The sequence below is a fragment of the Giraffa tippelskirchi genome, chromosome 3 (genome assembly GCF_054371585.1).
Source record: "Giraffa tippelskirchi isolate mGirTip1 chromosome 3, T2T-mGirTip1v1.2.pri, whole genome shotgun sequence".
Lineage (NCBI taxonomy): Eukaryota > Metazoa > Chordata > Mammalia > Artiodactyla > Giraffidae > Giraffa > Giraffa tippelskirchi.
Genome location: NC_137277.1, coordinates 77,175,313 through 77,201,083, shown reverse-complemented (window position 1 = coordinate 77,201,083; position 25,771 = coordinate 77,175,313). Strand labels below are relative to the sequence as shown.

The 25,771-nt window shown below is 37.1% G+C and overlaps 1 protein-coding gene and 1 long non-coding RNA gene across 8 annotated transcripts in view; one reads left to right on the top strand and one right to left on the bottom strand.

Annotated features, from left to right (window-relative positions):
- Nucleotides 1–25,771, top strand: part of ITPRID2 (ITPR interacting domain containing 2) — a 116,851-nt gene that overhangs the window by 8,945 nt on the left and 82,135 nt on the right. For all 7 annotated transcript variants that reach the window (XM_081581019.1, XM_081581020.1, XM_081581013.1 and 4 more), the window contains one exon: nt 12,404–12,500. The gene's annotated coding sequence lies outside the window, so the exon portion shown is untranslated. The remainder of the gene's footprint in view (nt 1–12,403; nt 12,501–25,771) is intronic.
- LOC145542358 (uncharacterized) lies at nt 479–24,515 on the bottom strand. The gene is made up of 5 exons (XR_014079803.1): nt 24,316–24,515; nt 20,120–20,173; nt 7,307–7,398; nt 2,152–2,307; nt 479–1,974 (listed from the first exon to the last, which is right to left on the bottom strand). It is a non-coding gene; the product is annotated as an uncharacterized LOC145542358 (long non-coding RNA).

Below are 25,771 nucleotides of genomic sequence, written 5' to 3'. Positions count from 1 at the left end.
AATATTTAATTGGTTGCATTAAAACTCTTAGTTGTGACAGGTGGAATCTAGTTCCCTGACTAGGGATTGAACCTGGGCCCCTTGCATTGGGAACATGGAGTCTTAGCCACTGGATCCCATGGAATTCCCCTCTGGTGGACATTCTGATGTGAAACAAATATATTCACACTTCATGCCTATGTTTATACGTCAATTCACATGCCTCTTCTTCAAACCTCTTATTCTCACTCTTTATCCTTCCAAGCCGCTGAACAACTAGCCAAACCATGTCCCTGCTAATGAGCCCATGAGTAATCTTACAATCTACTTCTCTTCTGACACAAAACAGATAATCACCCACACACCCAAACCTCTGCTAATGGTGAGACTGTCTCTTACTGCTGTCTTTCAAGGTCACCCTGAGTGAAGCTTTTGGGCACGAGTCCAAATTATGTATCAGTTGTCTACTGTTGTGTAACAAACCACCCCAAAACCAAATAGTTTAAAACAACAGCTTATTATTTCTTAAAACAGGATGACAAACATGGCCAAGGATGGAGACAAATTAAGTGGAATGAAGATGAGTCATAAAATGAAGATGTCTAGAATGTGATCATGATACTGTTGACAAACAAGGCAGGACATGAAATAGAGACTGAACTAGACAATACAGTTTAAAATAAGTATAGGAGATACACTAGAAACAACCTTTATACTTCTTACTAAACAAAACCAGAATTCCTTACCTTTGTCTTTAGGCTTCTTTTCACTTTTGACTCTCATTTCTTGTTAAATACTCTCTTTTGCTGCTAATTTTAAAAGACCCTATTAGAAACAATTGTGACTCCCTGCCTTAATGGTATTCCTTCAACAATGGAGTCTCCATGTAGTTTCTCCGGTAAGTTTCCTCATGGAGGCTCGATTTGTTTATGTACATCCTCAAAGCAGAAAAAGAACTTGAGTTGGATCAGAAAAGGTAATTAATTATTTCACAAAGGGCTAGGGCATGATGGGGCAGGAGGGAAGCACCATCCTGGTGGTCCATTGGTTAAGAATCAGCCTTGCGATGCAGGGAACACCGTTTCATGCCTGGTTGGGGAAGATCCTACATGCCACTGGAACAGCTAAGCCAGTGCACCACAACTACGCCTGCGCTCTGGAGCCCGTGAGCCGCAACTCCTGAGCACACGTGCAGCAGCTACTGAAGCCCGCATGCCCTAAAGCCCATGCCCTGCAACAAGAGAAGCAGTGCAATGAGAAGCCTGCACACCACAACTAGAGGGTGGCCCCTGCTCTCCACAACTAGAGAAAGTCCGTGCATAGCAATAAAGATCCAGCACAGCCAGTAAATAAATAAATAAACTTTCTTCCCCAGAACCCACTGAAATCCTTAGCGGCAGGGCCCACTGCTTAATGACCTTCATGTGGCTGTACAAAGTACCTAAAGGTGTTTAAAGTTTGATGACTGAATGACTCAGCATCTTCACGCTTAGGCCGTACAGCCTTCTAAGATACTTTGTAGTCATTTATTATTTCTGTAAGTTAAAATCTTTGAAGTCAGAGACCAGTTCATAATTTTGCTTTTCCTAGTATGTAGCAAAGTGTCTTGACACTGAGTTTTAGCAGCAAAATATTTAATTGGTTATGAGAATTATCACTAATCAAGGACATGTGAAAAGGGAAGGTGATTTGTGAATTACAAGTACAGCCTCAGTGGATTCCAAAAATCCACTTGTGAAGGTGGAATGGCCCTTTAGAGGTGTCTTGAAATGAAGTAAGCAGGACAAGTCTTTGAACTCTGCATGACCCAGACACTGAATGTGTGCTGCAGCCCAGGAAGAGGGCAGCATTGTGGGTGAGGCAGCTTTCTTGAGCCAGGGGCAATGCCTGAAGGATGCAGCTGTGAACTGTCAGCATCCAAAATTCCAATCAATGTAGAGAAGTTGGTTCTAGAAGCCAATGTTGGTGGTGCACAGCAGCATCAAATGCAGCATCCTGAGGTATGGATGAAAAGACAAGACTGAATTCACTTTTGGTTCCCAAGATTCAAACTCTTCTGTGAGCCCAAATAACTCCTTTTTTATTTCCTTAGAGGATTTGAGTTGGCACCTGAGCTATTTATTTTTGACTCTGCCCTGTCACTTGGATATTAGGAAGGTTTCTCACACTCACCTACACAGTGCTAGTCACTCACGCCAACACCGCCGCTGCCCCAGCCTAACCAGGAAGTCTTCCGGCACCAGCAGACATTTTCTGTGGCATGTGGCTTTCTGGGCGTCGTACAGTTGTCCCTGCAGCCTGAAGATCACAGCTTTAGAGAATATGGATCTGAAAAAAAAAAATTCCCACTAGCACCCTCTGTCATCTTTTCTACTATCAGAATCAAGGATGACTTTCAGGTTAATGATTCCTACATACAAGAAAGGAACATCAGCTTCTACTCTCTTCAGCCCTGACATGCACAATCTCTGCCTCCTACAAGAAGGAGGAGCCAGAATATCTACTGGGCAATTTTGCTTATAGGGATTAGTTTTCTCCTTGGTTTCTCGCTTTCTGCTGTTAGTTTCTGGATGGCTTAAGGAAAGTCTCCTATAGCAAGTGTTGTTTGCTTGGAAATACCCATCTTTCCTGTAAGCAAATTTTTAAAAGGAGGAAGGAAGATACTTTTACCTGGCAACTCTAGGCATTGAAAATGCACCAGGTAAATGAGTAACTCCTAGGTTAAAAGTGGATGGTCCCAGCTGTTCTTTCTGAGCTCAGACTTCATACATTAAGTTAAATGACACAGTCTCTCATCAGGTTTTCTGAGTTTCAGACCAGACCTGAAAGTTGCAGACCACTCCTTGGGACCTTACTTGTAGGGAAGTTGATTTTCCTGGGAAGGCTGTTACACCAGCATCATCAGCTGTAACTCCTCATGTCCCCACTGAGGCCTCCAGTTCAAGTCTGCCATTTGGTTGGGTTTCATAAAAACAGCATCTGTCACTTTTTTTCTAAAGTAAATCTTTGCTAACAGGGAGAATTTAGATCTTCCATTCTAACGTTTCTCCAATAACACCTTGCTGTATGTTGCTCTTGTAATAACACGCTTTGACTGAATCTGAGTTTTCAAATTGTTCAATAGCACTTTGTCATACAGCTCATTGCAAAAGACTCTCTAGTATTAACACATTTCCAGAGAACTTTTCTCTGTCTTGTTGGTGCATGGTAGGGGAGCAGATGTTCAAATCTCTGCAACTTTCAACATTTTCAAGTACACTTGTTGACACTGTCAAGTGTTTCGTCACAGAGGTGAAGCTCTGGCGGGACTGAGATCATGTGTACCTTCTAATGCCAAGCTTGTAAATTTTCTTTTAATCTCCTTCACATCTCTGCCTCTGATACCTGCCACTACCACAACACAGTATGCTCTTTTCAAACTCACAGTCTCACTGTCTGTTCCCTAAACTTGGACTGCCTGAGAATGTAAGCTAGGTGTATGGTTAAGAGGTTAGCAGCTTCTGAGGGTAGTTCCAAAGCTTGCTGATAACAGATTCAACAGTAGATGTCCTGCCCCTGGGGGACTCTGTGTCAACAAATGCAGCTTGGTACAGGCCTTTGCTCAGGCAAAATCACAGTGGCCATGCACATACTTCCCCTTCCAGACAGAATGTTATATTTTAGAGTCTGTTGAGGTAAACTCCTAAAAAAAAAAAAAATCCTCATTTGAAACTTGGTTTGGTTTTGGCTTATATAATAGTATGATACCTTGCATTTTGCTTAAAATATTCGGTCTTGAGTAGTGTGTTCCTATACAAGAACTGAAAATTTGACCTCAGAGTACATCTCTACTTTGGGTTCCCTATGAGACTGCTTAAGGTTCTTAGAAGGGCTGTTGTTCAGTTGAAAATAGAGGTTCTGTGAGGCACATCCTAAAAATCCATACAAGGCTTTTGAAAGATTCTCTGAGAAATCACCTGAAATCTTTCTATGTCTGAAGAAAGGATTTTATAGTTATACATCTTGCTTCATATTTACCGTAAAAGATCATGTTTCCAGATAGCATCCTGAATTTGCTCTTTGCCCTGAGGCTCTTTTTTTTAAATTAGTTTATTTATCTTTTTTTTTTTTTTAACTTTACAATATTGTATTTGTTTGCCATACATTGACATGAAAAACTTTTGAGAGTCTTCCTTTGGGAGAGACTAGGGATGAGAATTTATTTTATTTTATTTTTTTGTTTTATTTTTAAACCTAGCAAAGCAAGGACAATTTTTATTTGTTCTACATACTGCTTGAAAATGGAATAATTTCTATTTCAATTCATATCTCTTTATTTCTATGACAGCAGCTGGAAGACTTTAGCTGTCACTTTTAATGTTTAGCCTAGGAATATCCTTATCCAGATCAATCAGTTCACTGGGTGCAGTTCTGTCTTCTGCAGTGACAGAAGCTTCCCACCACTGCATATCCAAGGCCTTCTATCTTCCAGCCCTCAATAATGTTTCACTCACTCTCCTTAAAGCCTTCACTGATGCTACTTTAGTGCTCACTGGTCCTGGTAGCACCCTACTTCCAGGTAACAAAATCTAAGTTTTGCTACATAACACATCTCCCTAAAACCTACTTATATAAAACAACATTCATTTTATTTTGCTCATGATTTTGTCTGACAGGAAGTTGGGGAAGGGCTCAGCTGGGTAGATCCTGCTTAGAGTCTCTCATACAGTTGTCAAATGTTGGCCAGGGCTGCAGTTCTCTGAAGGCTCAATTGGGCTGAATGTCCAAAAAGTCTCACTCTCATGGCTCACTGTTGATGCTGACTGTCCACTGAGAGCTCAGCTCACCTGTCCCCCAGGGCACACACATGTGGCCCCTACATCTGCTTAGTTTCCTCACATCTCCCAAGCTTTGGGTGGTTGGAATTTTAACACAGCAACTCAGGACCTCAAGTGTGAGTGTTTGCTTAGGTTGAATCAGTTTCAATACTGATTTACTTTTTACTGCACTTTTTATATATCATGCAAAGTTATAAACAGGACAATAAAAACAGGCCAAACAGGAGACTTAAAAGCCTCCGTTATTGTTCCTTAACATCCCCACCTAACAAGTTATCATATTTACAGGTAGAAATATCTTCTGAGAAATGTCAGGCACACTGTTTGAATCCTCTGAAACAAAACAATTTCTGTGATGCATGTATAGTTATGCCAAGAAGTCCATCTGCCAGGCAGAATTTCATCCTTTAAATACCTTGTTATGGCAGCACAAAAGAACACAATGAGCTTTGTTTAGAGTGTCAGTCTTCCATCTCTGGGCTAAAAGGATTAGGTCTAAATTGCCCATCATTACATAAGACGACATGAAAATGTTTGTTCCTTTGGTCCTTAAAAGTACTTCATGGTGTTTTATGAAAAGCCAAAAAAAAGAATGTTAATTGAAATAAGAAATCTATTCAGAACGTCATAAGCAGTAGATTTGCCAGCATTCCAATTTATGCTATTATCTAACACAAAAAAGTCACGGGAATTTTCAAATATAATCATTTGTTGGGTATGACAGGGGGTTGAGGAAAGACCATATAGCACGATGATTAAAAAGCAAGCATTTTGGAGTCAGTCAGATCTGGCTTTAGCCTCTGTGGTTAACAAGTGTGACTAGGGAATTTACTTAAACTCTCTGTGGCTCATTTTCCTCATTGGTAACATAGAAATAAAAGTATTTCCTTCTAAGGTTGTTTTAAGGGTTAAATGAAATAACACATGTAATTTACTGACCAGGGCTTGGCACAAAGTACATGTATAGTTAACAAGTCAGATAAGAGGGCGTATACATACTTTTAATAGGTAGTGTGTGTGTGTGTGTGTGTCTCTGTACGTATGAAAAAGAGAGAGGGAGGGTAGGAGAGAGAGAGTGAGGGATAGAAATTGAGGGAGAGGGAAAGAGAATATTTGGGGAAGGATATATAGATAACATAGTTAGAAATGTAGTATGAATGTGATGGCACTTCCCTGGTGGCTCACTGGTAAAGAATCCACCTGCCAATGCAGGATATGCAGGTTCAATCCATGGGTTAGGAGGATTCCCTGGAGAAGAAAATGGCAACCACTCCAGTATTCTTGCCGGGAGAATCCCATGGATAAAGGAGCTTGGTGGGATACAGTTCATGCAGATGCAAGAGTTGAATACGACTTAGTGACTAAACAGCAAACACCAACAAACATGAATGTGATAGTTATTTGTCAATGCTAATTTACTTGTTAAGGAAGTACTTTGAATTTTGAAGATATTGGAATGAAGAAGGAATGGAATGTCAGGAAGTGTTTGGAGATTTCTGTGACTTTAAGAGAGTCACTTGTCTCCTGTACACAGGACAAAGCAGGAAGTTGAAAACACTTCTCACCTCCTGCTCCCTCTTCTGTTCTCATGTCAATTCTAATTTTGTACCCAGCCCTTCCCATGGCACTTCTATGCACCTGGGGTCAGAGGTTGTACTTTGAACAAGACTCAGCTATCTACTAGGTGAAATAGTTGAAAAGCCACCAGGACGTTACAATGTCACTGCAAATAATTTAGAAGTATATTCATACTATTATGGGAGGAAAGCTGAATTTGATAGAAAAATAAAAGTTAATTTTCCTAAGGAAGAAGAGTTGGGGAAGGAGTGAAAGAAAGATTTTGAGGTGGGCAAGGCCTTTCCTTGCTTTTCAGATGAAATGGTGAGGCCATTTCTGTTTTAATCTGTAGAATTAGGCTATTTGGAAGAAATGCATTCTGCAACATGATGGATTAATCTTGCCATTATTAATTTAGTAAGTTCCAATGCTTAAGGCTTATTTCTATAATGGTTTTGTCCAAAAAGATAATATTCAGCTTAGCTTTGTTGCTGTTTAGTCACTAAGTCGTATCCAACTCTTTTGTGACCCCACGGACTGTAGCCCACCAGACTCTTCTGTCCAGGGGATTTCCCAGGCAAAAATACTAAAGTGGGAGGCCATTTCCTTCTCCAGGGAATCTTCCCAACCCACGGATCAAGCCCGAGTCTTCTGCATTGGCAGGCAGATTCTTTACCACTAAGCCACTAGGGAAGCCCTCAGCTTAGCTACATACATAAAAAATAAGGTATCAGTGGCCAATTTCTAGGTTTAAAAAAAATAGACTTTTAATTTTACCTTAATACAGGTCTGTTCAAAAGCAATTCTGTTAACACCCTTCAAATAACCTTTTAAAATATTACTTATGAATCTATGCACCTTGATAAAATGTTTCCTGTTTTTCTTTTCCCCAAGGCTAAAGTGACACAATTATTAGCTTTTGATAGGGTTAAACAATAACTACCCATGCTTACCTTTGTGAAAGAATGGAAAATAAATATGCCTTGAAGCACTGTAACAGTTGAAAAGATTCCCATACTTCAGTTCCTTCTTACTTTTCTTTTTCCTAGAAGAGCCCAGAGAAATTTAAAATGAATCTTTTAAATAATTTTTTCTCTTCTTCTCATGCTAAGTAAAATTTCTGTCTCTAAATGTTAACAACACAATCCTTTTTAATGGGGACCCTCTTTAATCCTGTATAGTAGTAGATATAATGTGCCTAGATGCTGGGGATATACCAGTAAACAAAACAAATAAAAATCCCTTCTATCACAGAGTTTACGACCTAGTGGAGGCAGACAGAAAATAAACACTCTAAGTATCAAATGTGGTAATAAATGAGAGAGACAGTGAAAGCAGAAGGGAATAGGAAGTGTCAGTGGGGTCGGGTGGGGGTTGTACTTTCAGATAGAGTGATCAGAGAAAGGTTCTTGAGAAGATGACTTTTTTTTTTTTAATTTATTTATTTATTTAGTTGGAGGCTAATTACTTTACAATATTGTAGTGGTTTTTGCCATACATTGATATGAATTTTAAGAAACAATGTGAAGAAAGCAGAGGAGGCTGCTGTGTTTTAAAGAATAGTTGGCAGCCGAGTAGTCAGGAAGGGGAGAATAGTGAGAAATGAGAAGTGAGAGAGGTCCAGTCTGCTAGTCTATCGGAAGGACATTTGGCTTTTATTACATGTCATTACAAGTAGGAACGGAGAAGGCAATGGCACCCCACTCCAGTACTCTTGCCTGGAGAATCCCATGGATGGAGGAGCCTGGTGGGCTACAGTCCATGGGGTCGCTAAGAGTCGGACACGACTGAGCGACTTCACTTTCACTTTTCCCTTTCATGCACTGGAGAAAGAAATGGCAACCCACTCCAGTATTCTTGCCTGGAGAATCCTAGGGACGGCGGAGCCTGGTGAGCTGCCGTCTATGGGGTCTCACAGAGTCGGACACGACTGAAGCGACTTAGCATAGCATAGCACAAGTAGGAAATGGGAAGCCATTACAGGTATGCCTACATCTTCTGCCTCTCAAGATTCATGCTTCACCCTTCTCTACCTTGTTCTCTGGCTCAGGGAAGCTGAGTTGTATTTTCCTCTTTTTCCTCGTGACCAATCACACTTTTCCCTTTCAGTTATTTTCCTCTTCTTTCAATTATCCAAGTGTTCCCTCTGTCAGAGAAGCAGAGATCCAGCTACCTATATTTCTCAACAGTAGCCCAAAGCATCACTGGTGCCAGTGCTGGGAACTAAAATACATATCTCCTGACCTCCTTCAAGACATTCAATCAGTAACTCTCGGAGGAGCATGGGCGTGGGGTGGGTGGGGTAGGAGGGGCATCCCTCCCCACGCTGTCAGAAGGTGAGGTCAGTTCTTTCTTACTGGAGGCTTAAAAACTAGAATCCTAGATTATAGAAACATTTCCTTTCTGATAGACATTTGGTTAGTCTCTTATACTCAGTTTTTTTTCTCAGCTCCAAAAATGAGGACTCAGAAATATTTGACTTGATTGACTATAAACTGGTAAACTTTTATTTCTGTTTTTAGTCAATGCTTATAAAGTACTTCATTTTGTAAAATATTTCATCATTAAATACTGTCTATAAAAATTATTTTGCACAGTCATCAACTTGTGTCATATGAGATTTGGTGCCCTGTTTACAAATTTATAAGCTGTAGAAGGGTTATGTGAATTCTATATTTTTTATATAAGAGCATTGATTTTATTTTTATCTGAATTCTGGGCTTCCCTGGTGGCTCAGTCAGTAAAGAATCTACCTGCAATGTGGGAGACATAGGTTCGATCCTTCAGTTGGGAAGATCCCTGGAGGAAGGCATGACAACCCACTCCAGTATTCTTGCTCGGAGAATCCCCAAGGAGAGAGGGTCCTGATGGGCTGTAGTCCATGGGGTTGCAAAGAGTCAGACATGACTGAGTGATTAAGCACAGAAGGATTATGTGACTTCTATATTTTTTTGTGTAAGAGCATTGATTTTATTTTTATTTAGATTGTAATATTCCCCATGATGAATCATTTTTCAGTATTATATTTAATTAGAAATAAAGGTATTCAAAAGTTGTTACTAAATGCTGTATAGCAGGCTATGTTTGATGGTCTTTGAGTTGGAAGCACTGAACTTTGAGGACTTTCTCAGAGTATAGGAGGTAAATAACTCTGAGACTTAGGCTATGACAGAATTTGTGATGAGGAATTCACATTTCCCAGTAGCGTATGCAGCACTGTTTTCCCATTACACCCGATCTTCTGTAAAGACAGACATTGGATTGAAATTTTCCAGAGTATTTCTGTTAAAATCTCCAGAGTTCAGTACTTTTAAACAAATATTGTCCTTTCAGTTTTTTTGCACATTTCATAGGTAATTTCCCCTGTTTCAGAATTTGTTATTTCAAGATACTGAGGCAAATAAGACTGCTAGAAATAAACAACAAGGGAGGCACTGTTATGTACCAAGTATATGATAATTAATATCTACTTGAGTAGCTGAATCCAATCTTTCCAAAGAAGGCTGGTTTATTTGGTCTCTCAAAACAATTTTGAATTTTCTCCTAGCAGAGAGATGGCATGGTATTTGATTGAGGAAACTGCACAATGCATTTAGCCAAGACCTACGGTTAAACCTGGCTTTTAAGCTGGAGAGGATCAGATGGAGTCTTTATGGCCCACTCTGGCTGGACTGTTTTTACAGCAAATACTCAAAAGCATGCATTACCTCTCAAATATTAGGATCTGCAGCTGCTGGTTAAAAATACTTCTAAATGGATGCCAAAAAATGTAAAATATAAGGTCCATACATTTTAAGAATATAAGAAGAAAAGCTTGTAATTTTTAATTGTATTGCATGTGATAAAATGTCTTGTGAGAAAAGATTCTTGTACAATTTCTGCTTCTCTCTGCAATTGGTTAAATGAAGTGAATCTGTTTAACAAGAATGCATTTTTCAGAAAGAAAAAGACATTTTTCACTTTTCAAAACAATTGTCATTTTTCTGTTAGTGAAAGGGCATATAAAAGCTCTAAATATTAGACATATTAGATGATGAATGAGGATTTATCTATAAAAAAGGGAAGAAGAGTCATTTTATAGGTCTCAAAAGCCTTTGTTTATATTACTTTAGATTTTTATTTCAGGATTATATAGGATTTGGGGAATGTGAAATCTGAAAAGGACCTTGAAAGTTACTCAGTTCAGAAAGGCAAACAACCACAACAATGTTAACAATATAGCTAACCTTTGAGCACATACCATTTGCTGGGCCCTGTTTTAAGCTTTATATATGCAATCTTAGTCAATCCTCAAAATAACCCTATGATGTAAATAGTATTAACTTCATTTGACAGATAAGGGAACTGAGACACAAAATGTTTAACAAATCTGCCTGAGGTCATGGAGCAAACAAGTGCAAGAGTCAGTACAAAGGTTGAAGAAACACTTATAAAATTATCCCAGCCAGTTCTATCCATGGAAAGTGTATACAGCTGTTGAGAATGTGATTTAAAGGTGCCAGGTCTACCTACATACATCACCTCCAGCGGTGTGCAACACTGCCTCAAATTCCCACCAACAGAGAAAGTGCTTTGTGTGAAGACAATCCCTCCAGAAGGTTATATTTTTTAAAAGTATTACCTAAGAAGAATTGCCCATTAATGATAGCATGACAAGAATGACACACATTTTAGGGAGATCTGGATGATAAAAGGAAAAAAGAAAACAGAAGAGCTGTTGACAGTAAACAGCATAACATATACTCTTGGTCAACCTTGGCAAAATGGGAGGTGGGGGTTGTCTGAAGACAAAATTTATCCAATTTGACATTGGTTGAATATGGAGATTATCTATCTTAAAATGTCTGCTCACTTTGGAGATACAAACATACTTGCTAGTTAAAGCTTTACCATTTGCAATGGTAAAATCTGATTAGCAACAAAAATTATCTATATATAACATATTTTCCTCACCACTTGTCTTTTAGAACAGAAATTCTTAAGTAAGGGTCCCACATATGAACCCCAATTAATACATTAAATTTCAAATATGTATAGGAGAATGCAAAGCACCCTAAGATCATCCAAAGAGTTCATCAAATTCTCACAAGTACAGTTGGTTCTCCTTATCTGTAGGTTCTACATTCATAGATGTAACCAACCATGGATCAAAAATATTTGAAGAAAAAAAATTTAGAAAGTTCCGAAAAGGCAAAACTTGACTTTGTTACCTGCCTGGCAACTATTTCCATAGTATTTATGGTGTATTATGTATTAGAAGTAATCTAGAGAAGATTTAAAGAATAGGGGAAGATGTGCACAGGTTATGTGTAAACACTATGCCATTTTATACAGGGTACTTAAGCATCCATGGAGTTTGTTACTCTCGGTGGGGGGTAGGGAGCTGGAACCAATCTCCCCAAGGACAATTATGTGTTCGTATATGATTCATATCCCCCCCAAATAGTTAAATCAACGCAAATCAACCTAGCCCAGCTACACTTCCTACATATCACCTGAAATTAGTGCCTACAGGAGGTGGTCTTTAACAATGAAAAGAATAGAAGATACAACTGCTTTGAATTATGTGAGCACTGAGGGCTACATTCAAGTTGATGTTTTAGAAAGCAAAATATATTATGCAAATAGTATGCAAGATAACATTACACACCCCTGATTTGCTAGAATTATCTTTCACCTTTTCACTGTGTTTTTGCAACAACGAATGCAACTCTTCAGGACTGAAGTTTTAAGTAAATAATATGCAACAGGGAAGTGAAACAGGTAGGTCAATAAAAGTTCTTAGGAAAGGGTTAGGCGAGTGGAATGGGCAGTCAATTAATTAAAAATGCTTTTCAAAATGAACAAACTGCCCTGACTTTCTTGGTGAGCTATTACCAAGGTTCTTTTGAGTTCTTAGAGCATTTTCTTTACTCTGTTTAACAACAAACGTGGGCCAATTGCTCTGAGTTAATTGAAAAGGATTGTTTCCTAGTTGCCAAGAAACGGCGCTTTCTTACATTGTGCAGGCCATTATGTGCACAGATCAAGCTTCCTGATTTTTCTTTCAGGGTTTAAGAATATTGGCTGCTGTGATTTAGTCGTCCCTTGAGGAGAGGAGGCAAGTCAAGAAGGATTTCAGGGTGTTGTTCCATTTCAATTTACCAGGTAAGATTTGGATTTATTTAAAAGTGCTATCCTCTCCCTCATGCTTAACTTTTCCTAAATCACTTAAATGCTTTTATGAGTGAATGAGTGAATATGAAATGATGATTTTACTTGGGATCATTTTCAAGTAAAAGCACGCTAAATTGATTTTTTCTTCCAGATAAAGGTTCTGAGGAAAAAGATTTTTTTTAAAGAGGTGGCCCTAATAATGGAGGTCTGTGAGACAGGCTCTAGAGTTCATTTCTCATTGATTTCTAAATAGTGGATACATGTAAACCGAGAAGTGAGTGTATTGAGTGTTGAAATTTCTAAAATCATTGCTATGAAAGCAAATATCATTATTTCTATTTGGAGAAAAGATTTCAAATCTGACTGGTTCCAGCTGAGACATGGACTTTATATTTGTGAACTTTAAAAGGAAGACTTGTTGATCTTATGTATCAAGTACATAACAAGTAACTTGGTTACTTGTCTCTCTTTTAAAACAAAATCTCTATCTTATCTGTTTTCTGTTGGCTATTTTCTTCATGATTGTGTCTTAGAGATGAAGACAAAATAGGGGTCCTTGTACTCATTGTGAGTACATGGACCAAATGTGATACAAACAAAAAATTCACCCTTATTTCTCAGGATGGAAAATAGCATTTCTTGATTTAAAGTTAGTTGCTCCCAGGCAATGTAACGCTTACCGTGGGTAATAATTTGGGGTAAGTGCTTGACAAGGACTCTGTGTATTGAATTTGTTAGGTCAAATCACCTTCTCACTCTTAAGGAGTTCACACTTTCACAAGCCTACAGGTTGAACTCTGCAGTCCTCTGAACTTAAACTTACAACATCACACAGTTTACATAGACTATACGTTGAAAACAGCTTTGTCAAATTTGCAGAGGATCCTAGCTGAGTGCTGTTATTGATTCTCTCTTTCAAAGTCATGCTTTACCTCCTCTTCTCCATGGCTCTGGGTTTCCTAGGAATACATTTCTTTTACAAGGAAGATCATCATGGATACAAGTCAGGTCAAATGTTTGTTGTCTCATTAAGTAAGTTTCCATTTGTTCAGAGTTTGAAGACACCTGAGTATAAAGATGACCTGTGCAATAAGGACCCTCACTGATGCTGGAAAGAAAGCAAGGCAGCATGCCTTTACCTGATAATATGATTTGGGTTTTCCAGCAGTGAACCAATACTCTGGTTAGGAAACTATTATGTGAAATAATATGAATCATTATCATGAAGTGATGATTGAATATGACATGCAAACCATTCATTTATTTTTAACTTGTCAAATTGGAATCTCCTTTCTAGACTTTCTGTACTTTTTTAAGTAAAATAATAAATCACAGTATTATCAGTTATCACAAATTCATTACACTATATTTTTTATTTATGTAGTTGTAAAATTAAGCAGCCCATTTAGATAAATGCATGGCTATAGTTATGTACACTTGGTGTGACTTATTACCATTTTTGAAACAGTGCACTTCTTCTCAGGTAAGATGTAAATTTAAAATTTTCATTCTAGCTTACATTCCTTTTTTCATCTTGTTAAAAAGTTCTCTTGGCCCTGAAAATACACTTTTGATATTATTAGTACTATGGTGCTTAAAGTACCATAGTACTTGAAGCTATGTACTTCCCCAGTGGCTCAGCGGTGAAGAACCTGCCTACAATGCAGGAGACGAGGTTTGATCCTTGGGTCAAGAAGATCCCCTGGAGGAAGGCATGGCAACCCACTCCACTATTCTAGCCTGAAAAACCCCATGGACAGAGGAGCTTTGTGGTCTACGGTACATGGGATCACAAAGAGTTGAACATGACTGAAGCAACTAAGCACATGGTGCTTAAAATATCTATGCTAGTAAAGTTGTTGCCTAGTCATTTTGTATTTATTGGAGCAAGGTGACAGGTGAATATGTGGAATGGGTGGAGTAGAGCAGAAGTCAGACTGATACAATATCTGATAGGCAGATTTTTTTTCCCATCTAGCACACTATTTCTTCTCTGTCAGTATAACCAAATGATTGTGACATTAGTAGACTATTAAATATACTTAATAGTGTAACAATAAATCCTGTTTTTATTTGAGTGTTATTTTTTAAACTAAACAAATACTAACTGATACTGATTTGCTTCTTTGTGGATTAAGAATATTACGTAAAGTATGATGTCTACCTAAGATGGAATGGGAATAAATCTATAAAATTTTTGTTCAACCTTAATTAAAAAGAGACTGAATGGCACTGACAGTTTGTAGATCACAGTGGTTGAAATACCATAAGACGATAGACTTTGAAGGCTACTTATTGATTATTGAGTCTAATGACTTTGAACATTCATTTTGAGGAGTCCTAAAGATTCCCAAAAAGCATTATAACAAGGTGCCTTCTGAAGGTAGGGGGAATAGTTAGTTATCTGGTGGAGCAGGGAAAACAAACTGAACTCTCAATCTGCCCATGCTTTTCAAGTCTGTCTGCAAGAACATAGATAGCCTAAGAATATTTCACAAATCCTTTGTGGAAATCAAAATCTACTGTATTTTTAGTATCACGCTGATCTACAGTTCAAGAAACCCAGTCAAGTAGGAGAGAAATTTGACAAACACAGTGCAATCAAGGTTTTTGACAGTCAATTCTTCTGTTACAGGCACTCAGTATGTCTTTGATTGTTCTAGAATTATTTCAGGGATCCTTACTAAGTAGCTTAGCAATTTTTTAACACCACCTATTTTAAATTATTTTTATAAAAATTTGGATTGTTTACTTTATGGTACAACTTTTAAAATGATTTCAAATATTTCTAAAAACATTCTTGTGCCTTTGATAATTTCCCCTACTCTTGTGATATGAAATTTACCAAACTTTAGAAGTCAGAATAATGTATAGAGGAATAAAGTACTTTCTTTCTCTCTTACCTAAAAATGGTCTGTAATATTAGAAGATTATTTGTCTAAATGAAGAAGATTATGCAAAATATTTTCATAATGTTAATGGTCCTATTGTTTATCTATACACTGCTGCTGCTGCTAAGTCACGTCAGTCGTGTCCGACTCTGTGCGACCCCATAGACGTCAGCCCAACAGGCTCCCCCGTCCCTGGGATTCTCCAGGCAAGAACACTGGAGTGGGTTGCCATTTTCTTCTCCAATGCATGAAAGTGAGAAGTGAAAGTGAAGTCGCTCAGTCGTGTCTGACTCTTAGCGATCCCATGGACTGCAGCCTACCAGGCTCTTCCGTCCACCGGATTTTCCAGGCAAGAGTACTGGAGTGGGTCGCCAGTGCCTTCTCCATATCTATACACAATGAGCACCAAAGTTTATCTTGCCATGATAAGCCACAGGAGATGTGCCTTTCTTTTATTCTTAATATAGTTTTTTAAACTGGGATTTTAAATTTCTCAGCTGCAGTGATGTGATTTTTGAATCACTCTTACAAATTCCTTTTTCCATGTTTGCTTATAATATAAAGATTTCTAAAACCTGAGAGTATTGTCTCTCTTCTTTCCTTCAGAGCAGTTGTTCTCAATTTGGAATTATCTGAAGATATTTTTTGGTTGCCCAGGAAAGGAGGTGTGGTATTCCCTACATCTAGCGGATAGAGATCAGGGAAGCTGCTAAACATCTCATTACGTACAGGACAATCCCTACTGCAAAGAAGCATCAGATTCCAAATGTCAATAATGCTGAGACCGAGAAACATGGCTTTTCAGGCTTCACAAATCTTATCCTGGCTAAATATATTATTATGGGTTAGAGTTGTTTTCTAAAATCTGAGATCTCATGTGCCTTCATTCCTTTTATTTATAATATTGGCCTCAAGGATCCCACCTAATTTTTAATTGAACTTTTTGGAATCTGCTTATCATCTGCTGATCTGCTTTCTGGAATCTGATTATTACAAAATAAATATGACAATGGTCACATTATCTTTAAACTCATGTCATGTCATATTACTAAATAGTGCTTTGTCCAAGTGACTTGTACAATATTTCCCTCATTGTGAATGAGGGAATAAAGAATAAAGAAGACTCATTAAGGCAAGACAATAATATAATATCATCTGCTTAATTGTTATGCTCCTGATTTCATGTCCGAAGTCACTTTTCAATAGCCATTCATTCATTCTGTAGATATTTACTGAGCACCTATCATGTTCCAGAAACAATTTTTGTTGAAACTTCAGTAGTAAATAAGATAAAAATCATATTTTTGCTGTGATTACATTCTAGTGGAAATCAGAAGATCCAAAATCTCCCTTTCTTCAACCACGTTGCAAAAGTCTGTTCATACATTTTTTTTCATGTAAATCCTCTGTCTCTTTGGAATTGCCAAGAACCTTTTTACTAATTTTTGAATTTCACTTTCTGGCAGATGTCTCTATTTTCAACTTGCTTGATGTGCATCCTAGAGAAGACTGACTTTTGAAGTAATTTTTGAATGAAGTAAAATATAGTTTGATGAGTTGAAATAATGTTAGTAAAAGAAGTCAATATGGCATTTAGGAAAAAAAGACATAAAAGTAAAGATGGAAAATTGTGAGTGGAAAGAAGCCAGTTGTGCCTGAAATTTATTTTATTCGTTATGCCAAGAAAAAAGGGAAAAGGAAATAAAAGAAAGGAAAAAGAAAAGAAGAAAAAAGTCCCAGGGTAACTGTAGCTCAGAGTAATTTATTTCCTTGTGAGGATATTTTTATCCCTGAGGAATTCTTCAGAATTTCTTACCAATGTCATAGTTTATTCCTCAGTAGCCACTGATGAAATTATTGGTTTCTTCTTTAGAGAGGGAATGAGAAGTATAAATGAAGCCAGGTATTAATAATTTTAATGATCTAATCTAGATATTTCTTTTGATTTTACTTTGTAGTTTCTTTCCTTTTCAAATGCTTTTTTCTCAGTGTATGCATAATTGTTTTCTTAGTACACATAGGAGTTAAAAGTTCTGCTAATATATTAATAAGTGAAAAAAAGAGATTTGATACTCTAAAATTCTCAATTTGTAAACCTATCATTTAAAGTAATCATTAGCTTATGAAGTTTCTGTTTACCAAAAGCTATTATTCTCATTTTCTTCCACTCTTCCGTTTAAAAATAAATTGAGATCATACCCAAGTCAGAGGTTATTAGTGTAAAAATTCCAAAGAAACAATATAAATATGGCTACAAAAATGTTTAAAAATTATGTGAGTATGTTTTCTAGAGTTTACTGAAAATGAGAGCAATTCTAATACTATGCCTTACAGTTGGTTTTCTAGCAATGAATTTGAAAAGAATATATTTTTTTAATTTTTATGTTAAAAGTTTTAGTGGTACTGTCAGATTACAATGAAATTGCCTTTGTTGTGTGAGCAAAAAAAGAAGGAATCTTTTCATCTTTGTTCAGGACCCAACTTTGTCATCTATTAAGGCACTGAATTGGGCAAGAATCTAGACTGTCTCAATATAAATTCAGTAAAAACACTTATCTCATAGTGTCATTATGGAAACTAAATGAGATATTACAGTTTAGTACTTATCAAAGAGAAATTAAGTGGTAATATGATGTTCCCCTTTATAACTCCTAGACTATCATAATTCATTTCATCGAAAAGATTATAAAGGGAACTTAATGATCATCTAGTTTTTTACACATCTGATTCTTAAATTGTTTATGTTTCCCTGGTCACTAGCCTATGTTTTATTACTCTAATAAAATAAGAGTTACCTTCTGAGACAACAGACATTTATAAATATTAATATTGAAACATGTTGTCACTTTTATAGGTCAAGCAGTCCAATATTGGCAAATTTCATATGTTCCAACCTGATACATATAATATAAAAAGCAAATCTTTTTTCCAAAAATACAGTTTTCTATGATAAAGTCTGACACAGCTTAAAAATGCTAGAATGTAAATATAGTTTTATAAACTGCTTTTTAAAAAAAATTATAAAAAGACACGACTAAAAAAATAATTCAGTCCTTAAGAACTTTGAGCCAGGACTGACAGGCTAGTCCGTGGGCCAAATTCAGCCTGTCTTGTGGTTTTGTGCAGCCCATGTGGTAAGAATTGTTTTTACATTTTTAAACAGTTGAAAAAAAATTCAAAGAAAGATAATACTTTGTGGCATATGAAATTTAAATTTCAGGGTCCATAAATAAAGTTTTCTTGGAACAACCCATGCTCACTCATTTACATATTGTCTTAGGCTGCTATTGTTCTCCAAAGACAGAGTCGAATATTTGCAACATAGGTGTTATGGCTTAAAAAGCATCCAATATTTATTATCTGGCCCTTTACAGAAAAAGTTAGACTATCCCTGTCTTAGAGTCCAGCTGCCTACATTCGAATTCGATTGCCACTCCTTGGCTCTGTGATTTAGATAAGTTATTTAATCTTTGTGAGCCTTGGTTTCCACATTTTAAAATAGCCATCCTTACAGCACTTATTTTATAGGATAATTACTAGTACTTAGTACATCATAAGTATTCTCAAAATGTTAACTACATTATTAATATTCTTCCAGGTGAAAAACTGTAAATGATTGAGGGATAAAAAAAAAAACTATAGAAACTTATAGGATGGGGAGCACATGTAAACCCATGGCTGATTCATGTCAATGTATGGCAAAAACCACTACAATATTGTAAAGTAATTAGCCCCCAACTAAAATAAATAAATTTATTTTAAAAAAAAACTATAGAAACTTGAAAAGTGCAGATAGATGACAACTGTTGCATCACTGGATCAGATATACCTAATGTAGCCACAGAAATGATTTTAATATTTACATCTCACTCATACCACATGGACCATTTCAAGTTAAAAATATTTTAAGTTTCTAAATTTGCAAATGCTAAGCTGCAAAGTAGGGGCTGTTTTCTCCCTGGGACAATGAACATCTGCTGAAACAATTTGTCCAACAGAACATTTGCCTTTGCTGGCCTTTTTTTTTTTTTAAGAAATGGAAAAAGGATCATTGTTTAACTTAAACCCTTCTCAGCTTCTAAACCAAGAAACAGTTTCTCTCAGGACTAGATGTTTCTAGGATTTGGAAAAGTAAAGGGGCCTCAGTTTCCACTCCCCCCACCCCGCGCCCCATTTTCAAGTAAGGGTAAGCAGAATTTTGCTTAGAGTACCATATTCATGTTTCCTTCTTGTTTGAAAGACCACAGGCTTTTCTAGATGATTTAAGATTTCTGCAGTGGATTGAGCTCCACAGCACTTTCTAAGTCTGAGAGAGACTGGGGAGTGGGGTAGTGGTTATCACACAGCAGAAAAGGGGTCAAGCTTTAAATGAGAATGGTTTTTAAGAAGTAGTTCAGATCTATTACTTTCTGTATGCACAGTTAGAGAGGTCTGAAGGGAAGATGATCCAAAATCTTGAAAATAAATAAAATGCTCCCAAAGCTAAAATCCAATAGCATCCTAGAGATAATGGATGGTTAAGTAGAACTGCTAATAAACTTCAAGTCTAAGATGTAGCAGTCTGTTTACCTCTCCAACTTCTCTGCATTTGTTTCCCCAGGGAAGGCTGAAGCGCGGAAGCTTCAAGCACTCAGCATACTTAAGAAGGCAGTGAATAATAACTATTAGAGTTCTCTAGGTAAACCAGGTTGAATTAAAGATGCTTCTTTTGTTACTCACTTTTAAGTAGAGCTTCTGGTCCTTGGAGATTACACCAAGAGTAATGAGTCATATCTGAAATGAGGAAGGGAAAGTGTCAAATTTCACATTGATTCATAAGAGTAAGCATGAAAAGTTGCTCACAGTATTTCAATGGGGGCAGGAGACACAGAGGAGGAGTCCAGAGAATCAAATACTTGAGCACTGAAGAGTTTCTATTTGCTATGAAAGATTGAGGAGCCTTGCTGTTTTCAAAGAGAGGACTCTATCATATATAAATTATTCCTGAATTTTTAAAAAATTTATTGTGATATAGTTGATTTACAATGTTCTGTTCATTTTTGCTCTACAGCAAAGTAATTCAGTTTTATATATGTGTGTGTGTGTGTGTGTGTGCGCGCGCGCACATGCTCAGTCACTTCAGTCATGTCCAATTCTTTGTCACCCTATGGACCGTAGCCCACCAAGTCCATGGGATTATCCAGGCAAGGATACTAGAGTGGGTTGCCAGGCCCTCCTCCAGAGGATCTTCCTGATCCAGGGATTGAACCTGTGTCTCCTGCATTGGTAGGCAGGTTCTTTACCACTAGTGCCACCTGGAAAGCCTGTGTATACATGTATGTATATGTATGTTCTCTGTCATATTCTTTTCCATTATGGTTTATCATAGGATATTGAATATAGTTTCCTACTCCTTATTTTTTTATTGTTTTCTAATTACTATGTTTGTTTATAAAACGGTCAAGTATGTAAAGAAAAAGAAAATTTTTTAGCTACCATGTCAAAAATATTTTGTCACCTGCTATGTATTTTGCCAACCAGTTAAAATCTTTAGCATTCTTTGGTACAAAGCCTTAAGATGACTATGGGATGGGGGGAAATTTTCCTCTGTTAGAATCTTTTGGATGATAGTCAAACACTTCTGTAATTTCCTTCACCATTTTTAGCTCCTTTTGGCATCACATATTTCAAGAATGCCTTTGGAATGTCAAGAAAATGCCCGATATTATTTTGAATGTTGGATTCTAATATAATATCAGGCTAAAGTTGTTTCTAGAGACTTCAGAAATAAAGGTAGAGTGCTTCTTTCTTATCTTTTAGCAAAATGGTAAACTTAAATTAAGACCCCATGGAGATTTTGGTCAGTCTCCTACCTTTGAAAGTAGATTAGAAAGGAATTTTTAATTCTCGGGCAGTAACAGATGTATTTTGCGGGGAGGAGGAATTGAGTAGAAGGAAAACCAGAAGCTAGGCTTGTCACTTAAGTTATCAAATGATCCAAATATTTGGCCCAAAGCCAATGATTCACTGGAGTTACTTTACTCTGAATATTTGCATTTGAGTACTCCTCAATTAAACCTTTTAGAATAATGATTCGGCAATACTTCGGAATAAACTTTCCACGGTTATTTCGTCAGTTGAATAAGTCTACAGTTAGAAATTGTATCATTGTTGGCTACTCTGACTCCCTGATACAAGTATGTGAGGTTTGCTGTGCTGGCACCAATAGGGAAAGAATGGTAGAGCATCTAGTCCATACTAAAATTATTCAAAATAGATGGTCCTTCAATCAAAGGTTTCCGAGGGATTTGTTATGTATGACTAGGCTCATAACAGTAAAAGAGGCTTGCTTGCCTTTCTGATCAAGACTTGCTTGCCATTCTCGAATCTGATCAAAAATCACTGCAATATCAAACAAAGGGTGAATTCTTTCCTAAGAGGCTTATGAGTAATTCAGGTCCCTACAAGCATTCCAAAAACAAGATTCTTTTTGGTTACCAAGATTATAAGTGTGATTTTGACCCAAAGGCTTAAAATCAAAGCACATATGCTGTGTCTCACTTGTTCTGTGGACCACTTCCCTTTTCATTCCTCTAAATTTTTTTTCCTATCTTTATTATATCAAGAAACAATAAGTATTTTTACCAGGTTCACCTGAATTAACATTTTATAGGGCTAACATATTTGAACTAACAAGCACACACAAAAAAATAATTTACAGGGTAGGCTCTTGGTATTTTCTAGCTCCTATCCCATTATTTTTAGCTTTGTGACCTTGGGCAAGTCATTTAAATTCTCTGGATCTTAGTTTCCTCTTCTGTGTAAAATGAGATCGTGAACTTAGATGAGTGAAAGAGTCTCTTTTAGCTACAACAGTCTATAAGCCAATCTTTAAGCAAAATTGTGACCTTTATCATGAAGAAAGGACAGTGGGAGGGAAACGCGAGAGGAATTTTCCCTCATTTCTCCCACTCCCACAAATGCTGCGAATGGCTGATGACGGAGACTCAAAACCTTACTAGGTATGTTAATTGTCTGGGTAAAGTTTGTACAAATCTTTTGAAGCTGAAGGGGTGAGAGAGTTTAAGCTGCAATCTTTTATTCTTCTCATTTTTGACTGACTTCAAGACTTGAAACCTGTTGTATTTTAGAATACTGAATAACATAGCAGGTGTTAATTTCTTGGGAAATAATGGCTAATTGAAAATGATAGTTAACACTAATATTGACATCTTCTTTCTAATTAGTAAAATAAAAACTTTTCCTTTTCCTCCCATTTTTCTTTGTGATAAATGTGGTTACTCCTACAAATGCCCAGTATTTCTTTCATTAGAAAGAAGGGATTTCCTTTGCTGCAATTTTCCCAAAAAGTTCAAAATACTTATACTCCAGGGAAAAAATATTGCTAAAAGTTTACTTTTAATGATTTCATTCCATACATGCAAATAGACTCTTTTAGAGTCTAACTCTTTATCTATGGCATTAAGGTTCTGAGAGGAGGAGAATGTTATTAATGAACCATCTATCACTCTTCTTGAGATTTTTTCAAATGGCAGAGAGAACTAAAACTATGAGAGAACTGCTGGAGAGGTCTAATTATAATAATAAAACATCCAATTTTGGTTAGACAATGTAATTAACAGACTGGGGAAAGGAGCTAAAATAAAAGGACTAGTTGTGTTTCATTTCCTGAATTGTTATTTCCAAAAACAGAGACATTTTGTTCACTTCCCATTTTGTGGAGCTATTGCAAAAATTTTCTGCCACCATAAATCTCAGAGATAGTGACTCTTACTTAAAAGTTGTATGTGGAAAGTCTACTGCCAAAGTAGACTTGTTTCATGTGAAAGATCTAGGAACATATCTTTTCTATTAGATGATGTTAGGAACCAGCCTTGGTGACAAGCTAAAGCTTTCAAAGATAAAAATAACTTCATTTTAACTATCACTGGTTAGTATGTCAGGCTAACTAAGGTTAGGCTTGCTCAGTGATACACTGACCATTACTAACCACTGCAAATAACTGTGCATGGACAGACAACAGCTATAAGAAGAGTCAGTGACCAACTACAATGCTTATGTTTGTACTTTTCTATCACTGCTGAAAAAGTAAATAAATTTAATTTAAAATTTTCCACAGAATCTAAAAAACTTGATTTACTAAAAGTTTTTAAATTGATCCATTATCATAGAACCAAAATAGTGTAGTTTTATACCTTTTATTGGTAGAATATACAACTCAGAAGACCAAGCACCTGCAACTTACAACTTTAAAAAACCTTCATTTTACAGTTTGTTTTCATGGTGTATTCTATTAGATCCTCTTTAAAAATTTAAAGTACCGTACTACACATTGCACTGATCTCAACAGGAGGAGAAAATAATTATTTTTCATCAGAGTTCCTGGTGGTTAACAACAGAGACCGCCAGTAATTTGCTAGTATAATCATGTCTCCATGAAAATCATGAATGAAGGACATGATTTTTAAAAAATAACTCCTGAGGATAATTTGCAGGTACATAATTTAACTTCTAAATTGCAGTGTTTCAAGAAGGCCTCTGCAGAGAATAGTTGAAACAGTAAGAAAATAAACTTTAAAATGTTATATGAGACATTCAATGTATTTTCCTTCAAAATATATTTCACTGACTTAATAGATATTCCAGGTAGGAAAGCACTAGGTTTATACTGGAATTTAGACATTTTCATTAATTCATAAGTCTTCATTAAGAAAAACCTGTGTCTCACTGAAGCACTGAGTCATAAGATTAAAAATGGTCCAATATTATTTTCTCTTCCAGACAATATTATCTTTTGTGTTCCCAACACTCAACTCATCCACCTAATTTCACACACGTGAAATAGCTTCCTTAGTACTCTGAACCATTAGTCCTGCGTCAAGATAACCTACATTCACAAATAGAGAAATACTCACATTTTTGCATAGAAATGAAGAATGAGGAAATTCAGAATTTAGATTTATGAATAGATAATTTAAAAGATTCTCATTTAGCTATTTATCCATGTATCAGCAGCATGGAGGTCCTGGTCACCCCCTTCACTCAGAGTTGCCTACAATAGTTGACTGGAAATGGCAGTGCTTCTGCCCCTACCCTGGGTCTCACATATAGTGTGAAACATAATTTTCTTGGGGATTTTTTGTTGCCACCCCGCCTGCTACCCTACTTCCCAATAGATGCGGTAAAGGTCAGGGGGTTCATCCTCCCCACTTTACTCTTTCAGTTCCTACTACTGCTGAATTATCTCTTTCACATCCTTCCTCTTCTATCCATTCTGCATCAGTTCAATTCAGTTCAGTCGCTCAGTTGTGTTCAACTCTTTGCGACCCCATGGACTGCAGCATGCTAGGCCTCCCTGTCCATCACCAACTCCCGGAGTTCACTCAAACTCATGTCCTTTGAGTCAGTGATGCCATCCAACCATCTCATCTTCTGTTGCCCCCTTCTCCTCTTGCTCTCAATCTTTCCCAGTATCAGGATCTTTTCTAATGAGTCAGCTGTTCGCATCAGGTGGCCAAAGGATTGGAGTTTCAGCTTCAACATCAGTCCTTCCAATGAACACCCAAGGTTGATCTCCTTTAGGATGGACTGGTTGGATCTCCTTGCAGCCCAAGGGACTCTCAAGAGTCTTCTCCAACACCACAGTTCAAAAGCATCAATTCTTCTGTACTCAGCTTTCTTTATAGTTCAACTCTCACATCCATATGTGACTACTGGAAAAACAATAGCCTTGACTAGATGGATCTTTGTTGACAAAGTAATGTCTCTGTTTTTTAATATGCTGTCTAGGTTGGTCATAACTTTCCTTCCAAGGAGTAAACGTCTTTTTATTTCATGGCTGCAATCACCATCTGCAGTGATTTTGGAGCCCCCCAAAAATAAAGTCTGCCACTGTTTCCACTGTTTCTCCATCTATTTGCCATGATGTGATGGACCAGATGCCATGATCTTTGTTTTCTGAATGTTGAGCTTTAAGCCAACTTTTTCACTCTCCTATTTCACTTTCACCAAGAGGCTCTTTAGTTCTTCTTCACTTTCTGCCATAAGGATGGTGTCATCTACATATCTGAGGTTATTGATATTTCTCCCAGCAATCTTGATTCTAGCTTGTGCTTCATCCAGCCCAGCGTTTCTCATGATGTACTCCGCATATAAGTTAAATAAGCAGGGTAACAATATGCAGCCTTGACGTACTCCTTTTCCTATTTGGAACCAGTCTGTTGTTCCATGTCCAGTTCTAACTGTTGCTTCCTGACCATCCATTCTGCACAAACACAAATATAAAACACAAGTGTGTTCATGTATTTCCCTGAAACACAATCACACCAGGCAGTTGGGTTAAATATTTGGGTGTATATCTTGGGATGCAAG